The 14029-nt window shown below is 43.5% G+C and overlaps 1 protein-coding gene across 2 annotated transcripts in view; it reads left to right on the top strand.

Annotated features, from left to right (window-relative positions):
* Nucleotides 1–674: 674 nt before the first annotated feature.
* Nucleotides 675–14029, top strand: part of MFAP3L (microfibril associated protein 3 like) — a 31587-nt gene continuing 18232 nt past the window's right edge. Inside the window, exon 1 of one of the 2 annotated variants that reach the window (XM_075258308.1) lies at nucleotides 675–751. The gene's annotated coding sequence lies outside the window, so the exon portion shown is untranslated. Of the gene's footprint in view, nucleotides 752–4745; nucleotides 5068–14029 lie in introns of those variants that run through there. The other variant, XM_075258301.1, reaches the window with a different exon arrangement.

The following is a 14029-nucleotide window of genomic DNA, read 5'->3' as shown; positions in this document are numbered from 1 at the left end:
CCCCGTTATACCGATAGGAAAACCACCAGCGTTTCCATAGGTATAACATGCATGCTGCGATTTACAAAAATGCAATGGTTTTTGAAATCACAGCATTTCCGCTGCGGATAGTTTTCTGCAATGTGTGGAATTGGATATGATTAGCCAGAATCCCACCCACTTGGCAGGTAATGTAAAACACTGTGGTTTTGGCTGCGGCACCTCCACTGGAGGCCAGATTACGGTATTTATACTTCGTGGGGCCTTGGGCTAAAGATGTGCTTCAGTCTCTGCTTTTTGGGTTTCCATTTTTTGTCGTCAGGAGACGGAAACCTTGCATTCAGTGTCCGCCGGTGAGCGCCTTCTAGTCTCCGCAGCAAAATCATTTTTTTTTAACTGGACACAAGGTCCTGCATGTCCGACTTTGTGTCCAGTTAAAAAAAAAACTGTTTCACTGCGGAAAGGCAGAAGACGCTCACGGGCAGACACTTTGCAAACCCATTCAAATTCAATATTTCTCGTTGTGATAGGTGAAGTGCCGTGTGGGCGTGCTAAAAGTTAGATGCTGATTGGTCAGATGGCCCGTGTGTCTTACAATGTAATGGTGGGCGTTTAGCTTGTGGACTACAGGCGTGGTATGGAGGTGATGGGCGTGTCTGCTGAGTCTTATGGGCAGAGCTTAGTGTCAGCAGCTGTGGAGGCGGCGCAGTGTCCTGAGAGGAGCGCAGCATTGAGCCGGGACCCGGAGCTGAGAGCGGAGCCCGGCATACAGGTGAGGGGTGAGCTGCTGTCTGGGGAGCCTGTACTTGGACAGAACTATGTGGGTGGAGTTCTGATGCCCCGGGTCTGGTTCGGGTGACCGGTGCTGCACTTCTAGCTGCACTTATCAGTCCTTATCTGTAGTTGTGACATGTATGGCTGTGGTTATCATCTCGAGGTGTTGTTATCGGTCCTCAGGCTGATAGCACTGCTCTTATCTCTCCGTGCTGTGTGCCTGAGCACATGCATGGCAGCTGTACTGCGGATCAGTCAGTGCACACCAGCACCTGCCTGCAAAATATACAGCTAGCCCAGAAGAAAACTGCCCTGGCCAAGTTACTGCTCCGCCTCTTTGCCACATGGGCGGGGTTATCAAGGTTACCCACTGGTATGGACTGTACCTGCATTAAAAAATGAAGTGTGATCATCAAGAAAGTTTCTTACTGTCAGGTTTCTGGACTGTGTTACACTCCATCTAGTGTAAGGTTATCCCCGGGTCTGAAAACTGGGAGCAAGTATTTATAAATATGGCGCACATTGGCGCTGTGTTTTTGTGGTGCATTAACTTTATAGGCAGCATAAAGTACTATTGTCAGGAGACATTCCATAAAGGATTAAAATGTTTTATGTTATGTTCTGCGGAGTGAAATGACAAGGACGGGCAGGTGACTCTTGGGGAGGAGAGCACTATCTATAGGTGCCTTATGAGGTTCCTATAGATGTCCAGTCTCATGACAGTTGTACTCTGATATATTGCAATCTCCGCCATGTACCACACTGCCTACCTTGTTGTTTTTCTCCTTATCCGAATGCCATTGGAGATTGTGTGCTTTATTATTTATCACGTTTTATTCTTATACTTGTGCATAAAAATATTCTGTGTACTTGTGACTTTTTGGCTGATGACAGTCCACAGGGGGATAACTAAGGGTTCACCGGCCCTTGTTGCAAAGCCCAAATCAGGACCCTTCCTCACAGTGATAGTATGCATCATATCTGCACATTTTAGCAGCATTTCCTACTCAATCTGGGCTCAGACACCATGTACAGACAAGCTTCCCATCATTCTCATCCTCTGCTTGTAATCGCCACATAGTAATACTTCTCCTATTGTGCCACAGATTCCCTTCTTCAATATATACTGCTAACAAACTGCTATTATTGTCAAGAAAGGGTTGTACCATAAATCCTCTCACTCCAGTGTAATATATTTGTGATGCACAGACTGCCAGACATCCAAGGAAAGGAGATCAAAGACGTTTAGCCAGACTTTGTGTGATGAGGATGACCTGTGTGCCCACCCTACAAAGGACCCCCAGATAGCGCCGCACCTCCCATGAGGCGACCTGAAGCAACCGCTTCAGGCGGCGCTATGCCAGGGCCACGGGGAGGGCGGCATTTTTGCTGACCTAAGCCAGTCCAGGACAAGCTGTCCTGGACTGGCTTAGGGTCACCATCACTGAGCGGTGGATTGGGGAGGCCGCCGGAGCAGCACTGCTCCAGCGGCCGCCCCTCACGCTCAGGCAGAGAGCAGGTCCTCTCCCTGCCTGCTGTCTGCCTGCTAAAGACGCTCGGCCCCTCCCCGCCCCCTCCCCACCCCCTTCCACTCGGCCCTTCCCCACCCCCTTCCACTCGGCCCTTCCCCACCCCCTTCCGCTCAGCCCCTCCCTGCCCCCTTCCGCTCAGCCCCGCCCCCTCCACGCCACCCCTTCCTCCGGGGGGGTTGGGGTGGCTTTCTGACGTGGCTTTCTGACGTCTGCCTCAGGCGGCAGAAAGCCATGGTTCACCCCTGCCCCCAGAGCAGCGTTGCTTGGGGGTCTCATGGCGCCATAGTACCACAAAGTTAATATGCTTTTATTAATACTAATTTATGTCTCCTCAGGTTCTTTTAGTAATTTTTAAACATTCAGTGTTATTTCTCGCCTGAACTTGCTTACCGCAAAGGTTTAAGGGGGTCAAGTTCAGGTCATCATATGGGGAAGAATCCGAGCAATTTTACAACAGCGATATGACGTAGGAACAGCTGATTGGAAGTTGGTCTGTGGTAGGAAGATTCCTAGAAGTACATAGTAACAGCTGTGAGAAGATGGAAACAGCTGATTGGCTGTTAGATATTTGTGGCGCGAAATGGGAACATAAATAAGCGCCAATCAGCTGTTTCTGGTGCAGTTCGTCACGATCTTCAATCAAGCAAGAAGATGGAAGACTTACTTCAGCAACTTCTATGGAAGGCGGAGAGTGCCGGCGGCGAGGGATGGCTGAGGCGCTGCCTTAGTGTTATGCCGGCACCAGCAGAGTCTGCAGCGGAGGATGCGGCGACTGCGGACGTCCTCTCCATTGGTGTTCCGGCGGAAGAAGAGGATGAACTTCTTATGGAGTCCAGATAAATCCTAGTGGGCTAAGGGACCTGGTCCTTCTACTCAAAACTAACTATATCTAGGGGGCTGAGGTACCTGGTCCTTTAGCCCACTAGGATTTAGCATCCTTATATAGAGCCGGCTAAATCCTAGTGGGCTAAGGGACCTGGTCCTTCTTATCAAAACTAGCTATATCTAGGGGGCTGAGGGACCTAGTCCTTTAGCCCGCTAGGATTTAGCATCCTTATATAGAGCCGGCTAAATCCTAGTGGGCTGAGGGACCTGGTCCTTCTGTTCAAAACTGTGTATCTCTAGGGGGCTGAGGGACCTGGTCCTTTAGCCCACTAGGATTTAGCATCCTTATATAGAGCCGGCTAAATCCTAGTGGGCTGAGAGACCTGGTCCTTCTTGTCAAAACTAGCTATATCTAGGGGACTGAGGGACCTGGTCCTTTAGCCCACTAAGATTTACCATCCTTATATAGAACAAGCTAAATTCTAGTGGGCTAAGGGACTTGGTCCTTCTTTTCAAAACTGTGTATCTCTAGGGGGCTGAGGGACCTGGTCCTTCTGTTCAAAACTGTGTATTTCTATGGGGCTGAGGGACCTGGTCCTTTAGCCCACTAGGATTTAGCATCCTTATATAGAGCCGGCTAAATCCTAGTGGGCTAAGGGACCTGGTCCTTCTTTTCAAAACTGTGTATCTCCAGGGGACTGAGGGACCTGGTCCTTTAGCCCACTAGGATTTAGCATCCTTATATAGAACAGGCTAAATTTTAGTGGGCTGAGGGACCTGGTCCTTCTTTTCAAAACTGTGTATCTCCAGGGGACTGAGGGACCTGGTCCTTTAGCCCACTAAGATTTACCATCCTTATATAGAGCCGGCTAAATCCTAGTGGGCTGAGAGACCTGGTCCTTCTGTTCAAAACTGTGTATCTCTAGGGGGCTGAGGGACCTGGTCCTTTAGCCCACTAGGATTTAGCATCCTTATATAGAGCTGGCTAAATCCTAGTGGGCTAAGTGACCTGGTCCTTCTACTCAAAACTAGCTCTATCTAGGGGGATCGAGTTGCGATCAAGTCATGCATCATAGGGCCAATAAATTGGAAACGATTTCCGTGAACGTCACTGCAGCTCCAAACTGCTGATTGAAGCCCCATGGAATTTAAATTGATCAGATAATGCATCAATAAAATGGACCAAGAACCTGAAAAATGTGTTGGAATACTTTGGCGCTATCCAAGAATATAAATAAATGAAAATAAAACATCTTTATATTTAAATAAAAAAATTAGATTTCTGTACATATTACAGGTCCTTTAGCGAAATAGAATTTAGCTTTCTTATATAGAACAGTCTAAATCCTAGTGGGCTAAAGGACCTGGTCCCTCTGCTCACTAAGATATAGCATCCTTATATAGAGCAGGTGGATAGAAGGACCTGGTCCCTTAGCTCACTAGGATGTAGCCGGCTCTATGTAGAACAAGCTAAATCCAAGTGGCCAGAGGGAGCAGGTCCTTTAGCCCACTAGGATTTAGACTCTACCCTGAAGGGAGGGGGAGAGCGGAGGCGTGTCCATCAGCCGGCAAGAGAACCAGGAAGAGCCGGAGAGCTTACACACCCCCTTCTTCCTCTACGAAGCGTAGCAGGTGTTCCGGCAGCAGGAGACCAGCAGCAGCAGCAGCAGCTGCTTCACACAGCAGAGCGGGGGAGGCAGCCCTGTCTGAGCGGTGGCCCGGGCGGGCGGCAGTGACAGCAGTGGAATCTGGAGAGGCTCCTGGTGTGTCAGCAGGGGGTGTTCATCAATGTCCCTGTCCTGCAGTATCTTTGAAGAGAACAGAGAAGAGAGGTCATGTGTTGGAAGATAAGGACATCCAGACAGCACGCAAGGAAGTACGCGCAGAGCATTTGCAGCAGTCTGCAGAGGAGACGCAGCGTTGAACAAGTCTGAAGTGAACCAGCCTTCAGGATCGGGTGAGAACATCCTTGTTTCATCTGTCCTTAATATTGATGTTATTTCTCAGTTTTTCTCTTTAATGAAAAATTGTGTCAAATTGGCTAAATGGGACAATCCGTTAGCCAAAGTGTGGTGTCCTGACGCATCGGTGTCGGCCACTCCTGCGCCCCCTTTAAGTAATCTCCCATTGTTGGAGAAGGGCAGTGGAGTGGTTGAGACATGCGCCAAGGAGGCATTACCTTGTGAAGTAACACCACTGGGTTATCACTTAGCTAGTTCAGTTAAAGAAAAAATTTGGAAAAATGAATTCATTGAATTGCTGCTTTCTGCCAGAGAGACTATCTTTCTTCATATATGTCACAGCAGTTTAATATTTCATATTATGGACAGTGCTGGTTGTAACTCGCTAGGATAAGTGAGACTAAAGAAAACGAGTTTTAGGCTAAGGCTGCAGGTAGTGGCAGCCACACATCATGTTTTTTTCCACATCGCTTTTCACAGAAAGTTTGCAGAGGTTTCTTCTGAACTTTCTGCTTCAAATACATCTGTAGGAAAACCGCCAACATTTCCATAGGTATAATTGACATGTTGCGATTTCTCAATAAATTTAGGCTAAAGCCCCACTTTGCCAAAAAGCAGGGTTTTTTGGTTGTAGATTTTTGTTGCATTTTTTTTTTTTCTTTTTTTTTTGAGCGAGCCAGGAGTGGCTTCTACAGGCTTTGGCTCAAAGACAACGCAGCAGAATTTCTGCAATATGGCGCCTTGGCTTTATATGGCAGAAGGCAAGAATGATAAACTGCAGAAAGCAGTGAACAAAAGCAAGTGTTTGTTGGATTGTCTTTTCTGCTACTTTTGTTTTTTTCCACTTTTTTTTTTGTTTACCGCATTTCACTAATGCGTTAGATAGGAGAGTACAGGGTTTTCTTACAATTATTTTTACCTTTGTTACATACTGTAGTTCACATGCTTCTTTGTATGTAATGGATGATCTTGTTTGCCTGCTAAAGATTAGCTGACATGATAGGACTTGCAACACCACCTTCTTCACTAATCTGATGTTTTGGTTTTTCCCCCAGGAAGTGTTAATGTTTTTCTAACTAAATACTTGCCATTCTGTGAAGATACAATGAAGATTTTTCATTGTAGGAACTTAAAAGGAGTCTGTCACTAGGGTGAGGCATACTATACCAGAAACACAGTTAGGTCGGGCTCGCCTGAATGTTATGCTCCTTTCCCCTATGGAAATTTGGGCTTCCATTGCAGGAATATTAATTTATTTCAGAATATGCAAATGAGCAATCTGGAGCACAAACGGCGCCTCCATTGCTCCAAACTAGAGATGAGCGAAGACTGTTCGGATCAGCCGATCCGAACAGCACGCACCCATAGAAATGAATGGAAGCACCTGTGACGCTGACTTTGCCGGCGGCCGGCCGGCATCACAGGTGCTTCCATTCATTTCTATGGGTGCGTGCTGTTCGGATCGGCTGATTCGAACAGTCTTCGCTCATCTCTACTCCAAACTACTAGGCTCCTCAGGTCTTAGCGAGATTTCAGTATAGCTCCTTGTTCTTGTATTAGACCGGGTTCACACAGGGTTTTTTGTTCCAGAACTTGAAACGGAGGTCGCCTCTGGTTTCTGTCCAAAATACGGGTAGCTGCGACTGGATGCCGGTGCAGTGCACCAGCATCCAGTCGTGCACTCCGCACCGGATTAGGCCCAAATGAATGGGCCTAGTCTGGAGGAGGGAGTGTCTTCAGGCGGACTTGCAAGCGACTCCGCCTGAAGAATGAGCATGTCTGTTCTTTTTTTCGGGAGCCAAAACAAACCGTTCCCAGAAAAAGGAACTGACCAGCTCCTATTGATTTCCATGGGAGCCATGTTTTTGGTCAGGATTTTGAGGCTGTAAAATACCCCGTGTAAACTCAGCCTTAGAGCACAATAGTTTGGAGCAATGGAGTCGCCCTCAGTGCTCCAGACTGCTTACTTACAGGTTACGAAACAGATGAATACCTTGGCAATGGAGGAACACATTTTCATGGAAAAAAAAAAGTGTTACATTCACATGAGCCTGACCTGTCTGTATTGTTGGTTTAATGTTTTAAACTGGCGACAGAACCTCTTTAAAGGGATATTCATTTATGAAAAGGGGCTCTGGTTTTATAGAGATCTGTATAGGCAGTCATGTGCATTTGTGATGTGAACAAATGGTGCTCTCCATGTAGCCACCATTACTGAGTTTGTATTGTGCATTTATAGGCCCATGAGAAAACAGAACAGATACCATCCATGTGCCATCTATGCTTTCCATGCAAACACTCGCTGGTTGACTGATCTTTTCTGCAGAATAAACAATGCAGAGTATCTGCAGCACAGCGCTCTTTGCAGACTGGGATGTGCTGCCAATAATGCAGGCGAATGGGGGAGGATTGATCACAATACAGATTCTCTTTGCTTCGGCTTGTATAACCAGGGGACGAGATCTGGCTATCTAATCTAGCCTTCAGTACTTTGTCTATACATAAAGCAAATGCATACCACAGAAACACTATCAGAGTTCAGGGAATCTTTAGATTGTGTCACCTTCATGCATACGGTGATACAACTTATGGTACTAGAACATATGGCTGGTGTACTAGTTCTAGGGAGAGAAGATACAGACAGGTTTATTATGGCGATATCTACAGGAAAAGGAAATAGAAAGATAAGAATTTGATCATTTCATCTCCCATAGGCATGTTCACATAACTTTGTCGTATGCAAATATCCGACACGTAATCCAGAGCAGAAATCCGAGACTGACCTGCAAATTTCTGCCACAGATTTGCAGTTTGCCATGCCACTAATCTCCATGTCATTACCCGCCATTGTTTCTAGCCTGTCAGTAACTTGGATTTTAAATCGGCAGCGTAAAATTCTGCGTCTGAATGATCAGCAACGTAGATTTTCTATTGCCGACAGTAGAGAGAGCATTTTACATTTCCTTTGGTATGGAATATGTTCCAAATTGTGAGTTAAATTTACTCCAGACGAACATGCCGTAAAAGGAACCTGTCATCAAGTAGGAAATGCTAAATAACACGATTCTCGCCATTCCCTTGGACAATTTGGTGTTTTTCTTTTTAAAATCTGTCCACCAATTCAAAAGTTATGGCCCCTGGAAGATTATATGTAAACTATATCTGAATCTACATGTGGGAAGGATTTTTTGGAGAGAAAAATATAAGGTTACCGCCCACTTGGAGAATCAGAGCTAGTTTACATGTAACCATATCTTTTGAATGGGTGGACGGATTTTAAAAATAAAAACACCAAATTCATCGGGGGAACGGCAAGAATCAAATTGTATATATTATTTAGCACATCCTACTTGGTGAAGGGTCCTCCTTAAGCATTTTACAGAAGTACACTAACATTTGACATACAGTACATATAGGATGGTGTTATAGAGCAGGGGGAGAAAGCTGAAGTACCAAAATACGGTAGTTACTCAGTCATGTGTCCGTCTATGGTGCTTCAGTGGTTAGTACTGTCTAAATTTGATAAAGGATTGTTTGTTCTCCCCTTATTTGCATTGTTTTTTTTTAAGGTTTCTTTGTTTTTTTTGTTTTTTTTTTTTTGTTTTTTTTTTTTAAATCCACACTATAAAAATATGATGTTAAGTTCATTGCAGACTCAAATCAGGGACCAGCGTGAACTATGACAATATCTGTACTTTGCTATGGGATATACTGACGCTATGTACATGGTAAACAAGTAACACCATAGTAGACTGCTGTGCACGTGGCTGTAAGCTTGTTCATGCTGTCTCATTTTTTTTGTGCAATATCTTTCCACTGTGCCTCAGAATAGTCTCAAGTCTATGCAGGTGTACATTTTGCTAGTCAGAGATCGCAGGCAAGAAGGAAATGTTTTGGAACAGCGCCGCGTCCTTGGTGTTGTCGGCATAGCTTTCCCCTTCTGTATGTCTTTGAAGTTACGTTTAGGTTCTCTGTCTGCTGGTGAAATGAACTGAAGCATAAATAAGAAGAACATGTGGAACACAGAATGTGTGTCATTATTATTATTTATTATTATTGTTTATTTATATAGCACCATTAATTCCATGGTGCTTTACATTTGGGGGTTACATACAGTACACAGAATATACAGGTAGATATAATACTAACAGTGACTGACTGGCACGGTGGGGTAGAGGGCCCTGCCCATGATGGCTTATAATCTATGGAGGAAGGGGGTAGAGACAGAAGCAGAGGGGGAGACAGTTCAGATGGTGGTGCGGTGATAGTGTTATTGGAGGTTGTTGTCATTTGTACACTCTGAGCAGATGTTCATATAACATGAATGGCTTTAGTTCTGCAGAATGTCCGCAGGTTTGGATTACATGTGTAATACTGTATATCTACAGCACAGTGAGAAAGCATGTTACAGCTCCAGTCACATTCCTAAAAGATACATGCCTGGGGAATCTTCAGACGGCAAACTTGTGCAGACATGATATGGACTGGATAGCATCTGGTAAAGCAATCCAGCAAGCAGGTACAAGTGCGTTGACTGCTTCAAGCTTTCCTTCCTGGCTAGAGTACATATGGAATACAACTAATGCTAGGTTCACACACTACTGTCTCCTCTCTGTTGTTCTGATCCATCCCAGGTCCCGAATAACAGAGGCGGACCACTTAAACAGTGGTGATACATGGAGCCCAGAGGACCCCATGGATTGTAATGGGGTCTATGGGGTGTTTGTTATTTTTAAACTGAAACTGGCAGAGGAGAAACAACAGAGACTGCGCCGCAGATGTGAACGGCTTAATTTAAAAATGGTGCCCATAAAAGTACATGTTGATGTACTGTACTTTTATGTCTAGGAGAAACGAATGGATGAGAATTATAACCTGAATCGTAAACAAAAGAGATATGCTACCTATAATCCTGTATTCAGTGAATGGTACAATGCAGCCACTAAACTAAAAGTACACAGCTGTGCCTGTGAAACAATAAAGGGAAGTAGGACTCCCACTGATCTGATATTGAGAGCCTATCCTGAAGAGAACCTCCTTGGCTGCCTTCAAATATGCTTTTTTTTTTATTTATTTTTTTTAGCAAAGCCTATGAAAATATGAATGCCATAAATCCTTGCTTATTCCCCCTGTAAGTGTCACATCACACAGCTACTACAAAAAATAGCTCCCAGGTCGTCTATGTATATATCACGGATATCCATATATTTCTTTCAGCGATATTAGCCTGATCAGCTAACCAATGGGTTGGCTTCCTTATAACAAGGGATTGTCCTGATGAGATAAATACTTTTGAAGGGTTTTCTGGGAAATACATATTGATGAGTAATCGGTAGAGGTCTGACACCTGGGAACCCCACCAATCAGCTATTTGAAGATGATGTCATATTTATCAGTCACATGGTACAGCAAAGGCCCAATCCCATTCAGGTGAATGGGGATCAGCTTTGCAGCTACCTACCATATGTATGGTGCTGTGCTTGGTATTCATTGAAAGCACCACAGGGCTCACCCAACTGCAGCAGCCCCTTCAACCAACTGTGCTATGGGGTCCCCGGTGTTGGGCCCCCACTGATTACATATTTCTATCTATCCCAAGGATAGGTCATCAGTACTGTATGTAACTCCTGGAAAACCCCTTTAAGCATGTAAGAAGTAATTGGTGGATCTATGAGCTAAGCCTGTGCTTGATGACTAGAATAAAGAGCCTACGCACCTCCATTATAAATCTAATATTAGGTTACGTTAAAGGAAATGTATTAGACATTCTAGGAACCTGAAGCAGTCACAAATAATTGGTGCAGTTTTCATGCAGTGTTTTTGTTCAGTTTCAAAATCACCGAGACCAAGATGTCTATGTGATGAAGACTTATTACAATCTCATCCCCACTCAAAATGCACAGACTTAAAGGATTGCCACATCACAATGCAAACCTGTCCTGAACCTAGCCGAACAAAGTGGAAATAGTTAAAGTGGCAGAAGGTTCCTCTAAAGCTAGGGATGGATTTTTGATGTGTTGAAGTGAACATATAGACAGAACATATATGAACAGAATATATGTATGATACCTATCTAGCCATCTATATTACTGTATATTGGATATGGCTGAATTTCTGTTGAATGGAAAACCAGGATCGGGGGGGTTAGTGAATATCACTGTGTGGGGTATACGTGTTCTTCTGGTATTCGAACTACAGTGCTGGTAATACAGCCAATTTCAGCAGAATATGTTGGATAATTCACACGTCTGTCTTCACCCAATTCTCCAAACACCGCAGACGAAGTCGTGGGTAAAAACTAGTATATAATATGTAACAATAGTAAGTTCCATGTGCAATGGACAGTATGATGTCCAAGGGAAAATGCAGCATAAAGCTCTATAACAAAAAGAGCCCTGTTATATTCCAGGATCTGTGCACCAATTACATAGTTACATAGTAGATGAGGTTGGATAAAGACATGAGTCCATCAAGTCCAACCTATAACCCTACAATCCCCTACAGTGTTGATCCAGGGGAAGGCAAAAAACCCCATGAGGCTCATGCCAATTGCCCTATTTCAGGGGAAAAAATTCCTTCCCGACTCCAAATCTGGCAGTCAGTATAAAACCCTGGATCAACGTGTCCTTAAAATCTAGAGACCATAACCCATTATATTTTCTCTTCAAGAAAGGCATCCAGGCCCACTTTGAACTTGTTCAGTGAATGTGTTTCTATCATATATTGGTATGGTAACCAAAATTATCATGTGAAGGAAGTTTTGAGAGGGTCCTTGGTCTTAAAAGGAAAAACAAGTTCTGTAAATACTGTGGTTCCCTCTGTCCTTTTATACAAGGCACTTTAAAGCCAATTTTGGATCTTCGCCAGAGGCATGCAAAAAATGTTCAGCATAAAAAAAAAATCAGTCATGTTATGGTAAGAGTGACACAGGACAACTTCCAAAGTGCCTTAGAACCCCTCAGCAGATCAGTGCCCATCTGTATACCCCATAAAAGTGACAGGTGGCGGGCCGCTGTGTTTGAAGACTATCTGTGATAGATCCACTTCCTATATTATAGAACTGTTTATTCGGCTTTTTCATACTGGATGTTCTGTCTAGAACTGCATTTCTAATCTAATCTTGTATATGATAGTTGCTTCTAAACTTAGATCTCAGAATACTCTATAGAAATGTGTACTTGTTGATGAGCTACATATATACTCATTGTATACATACACAGCCTCGCTGTTATATCTGCACATCTTTTATTAAAGGAAAAAACCTACAGACTGCTGCATGCAAAGTTATCACAGCTACGAAGTTCCATCCGTGGACTTATAGATAGACACCAGTTGGTCCATGATTAGCGGTATGGTCATGGGAATAAGGTCTAAGGGAGCCTGCACACGGAGTTATGCTCTGCTCATTCTGAACGTAAAACTCGTTCAGAATGAGCACGTAAAAACCAGCTCCCATTGACTTGAATGGGTGCCGGCATATAAGCGCTACCCATTGAAATCGCGTATCACATTGAAAGCAATAGGGGAAAAAAAGCCTTTCATTGATTTCAATGGGTAACGCGCGTATGCCGGCACCCATTGAAATCAATGGGATCTGGTTTTTACGCGCTCATTCTGAACCAGTTTTTTACGTTCAGAATGAGCGGAGCGTAACTCCGTGTGCAGGCTCCCTTAGGTTACATGCACAGTCAAAAAAATGGACATTAAAACAGATAAACCTAAGTTTTTAATGCCCATTTTCCATTGGTGTGTCATTTATTTCTAATCAATTTTCTGACTGTGTCAGTTTTTAACTGTCTGTGGAAAAAAACAGGAAAACTGTGATAACTCCCATTGTTTGAAATATGAATGTTACAAAAAAAAATCTGTTTTTTGTGCATGGGGCTCTAGGATCCATTCAGACCGTCTGGTTGGGAAAAGGTGAAACGGCATTGAATAACACTGCATGAAGTTTTGATTCAATGATTGGTCTAGTTTTTTTAATTTAACATTTTTTTTTTTTTACGTGTTTCTCCCGTAAGATTACAAAAAAAAAACAACCTGTTTCAAGTTTATACTAGATTTATAGTTGTCCCCATAACTCCAGTAAGTGTACGCTGCTTTGTTTTCATAGGTTGCCTATTTTACTGCCAGAATGTTTTTACACTATGCCACTCCTAGGATAATGAAGGCCTATATAAATATGTTAGAGTAATGTTAATAAGAAATATGTTGTATGTAATAATTTACAACTATAATGTGACATCATTGAACCTCATAGGTGGATTATTAGATAGTCATAGAAACATCTAAAGACCTACCTGTAAGAGTGGAGAACCTTCCGGAAGGGAACCCAGAATAAAATAGTAAGATATCTGTTCTTATTTTGGTTACTCAAAGGAAGTTCCTATTTCCACTTCTGATAGAAGTTGCCACGCTGGGGAGAAGTCCATAAGCATAAGGCCTGATCCATACAGACTTATTGCCAGCCGAATATCTTCCGGATCTGTGCGTCCATTCTGCATGTCCTATTCCACTAACTTTGATTTGTGAAAATGGATGTGAACAATAAAAAAAAAAAAAAAACCCTAAAACATTCTGAGATCACCCAAATGCTGTCCGTTTAAAAAAAAAAAAAAAAAAAAAAGACACATAGCTTGTAAAAGCGGCTTTGTCCGTGAAGCCTTATGACGTCTACATGTCGTCTTATTGAGGCCCTTTTTAACTTTTCCACTGCCAAGGACCTACGTGATACCTCATGGTAGATAATTAGGACTACACCTTGACTTTTTTTTTTTTTTTTTTTACTAGCAACCTATTACAGCTTGACTTTCAGATGATATCGGGCTCAATATTTTAGGTGCCATATTCATTCCTATTGAAGATACATTAATGACCACATTATTAGAGACAACTACCCTTTCACAATAGAACTTCCCTGTATGGATATATTACTCATATGACTCCACAGTAGTTTTT

This window comes from Leptodactylus fuscus, chromosome 1 (assembly GCF_031893055.1).
Source record: "Leptodactylus fuscus isolate aLepFus1 chromosome 1, aLepFus1.hap2, whole genome shotgun sequence".
Taxonomy (NCBI): domain Eukaryota; kingdom Metazoa; phylum Chordata; class Amphibia; order Anura; family Leptodactylidae; genus Leptodactylus; species Leptodactylus fuscus.
This window is presented reverse-complemented; position numbering and strand designations above follow the sequence as displayed.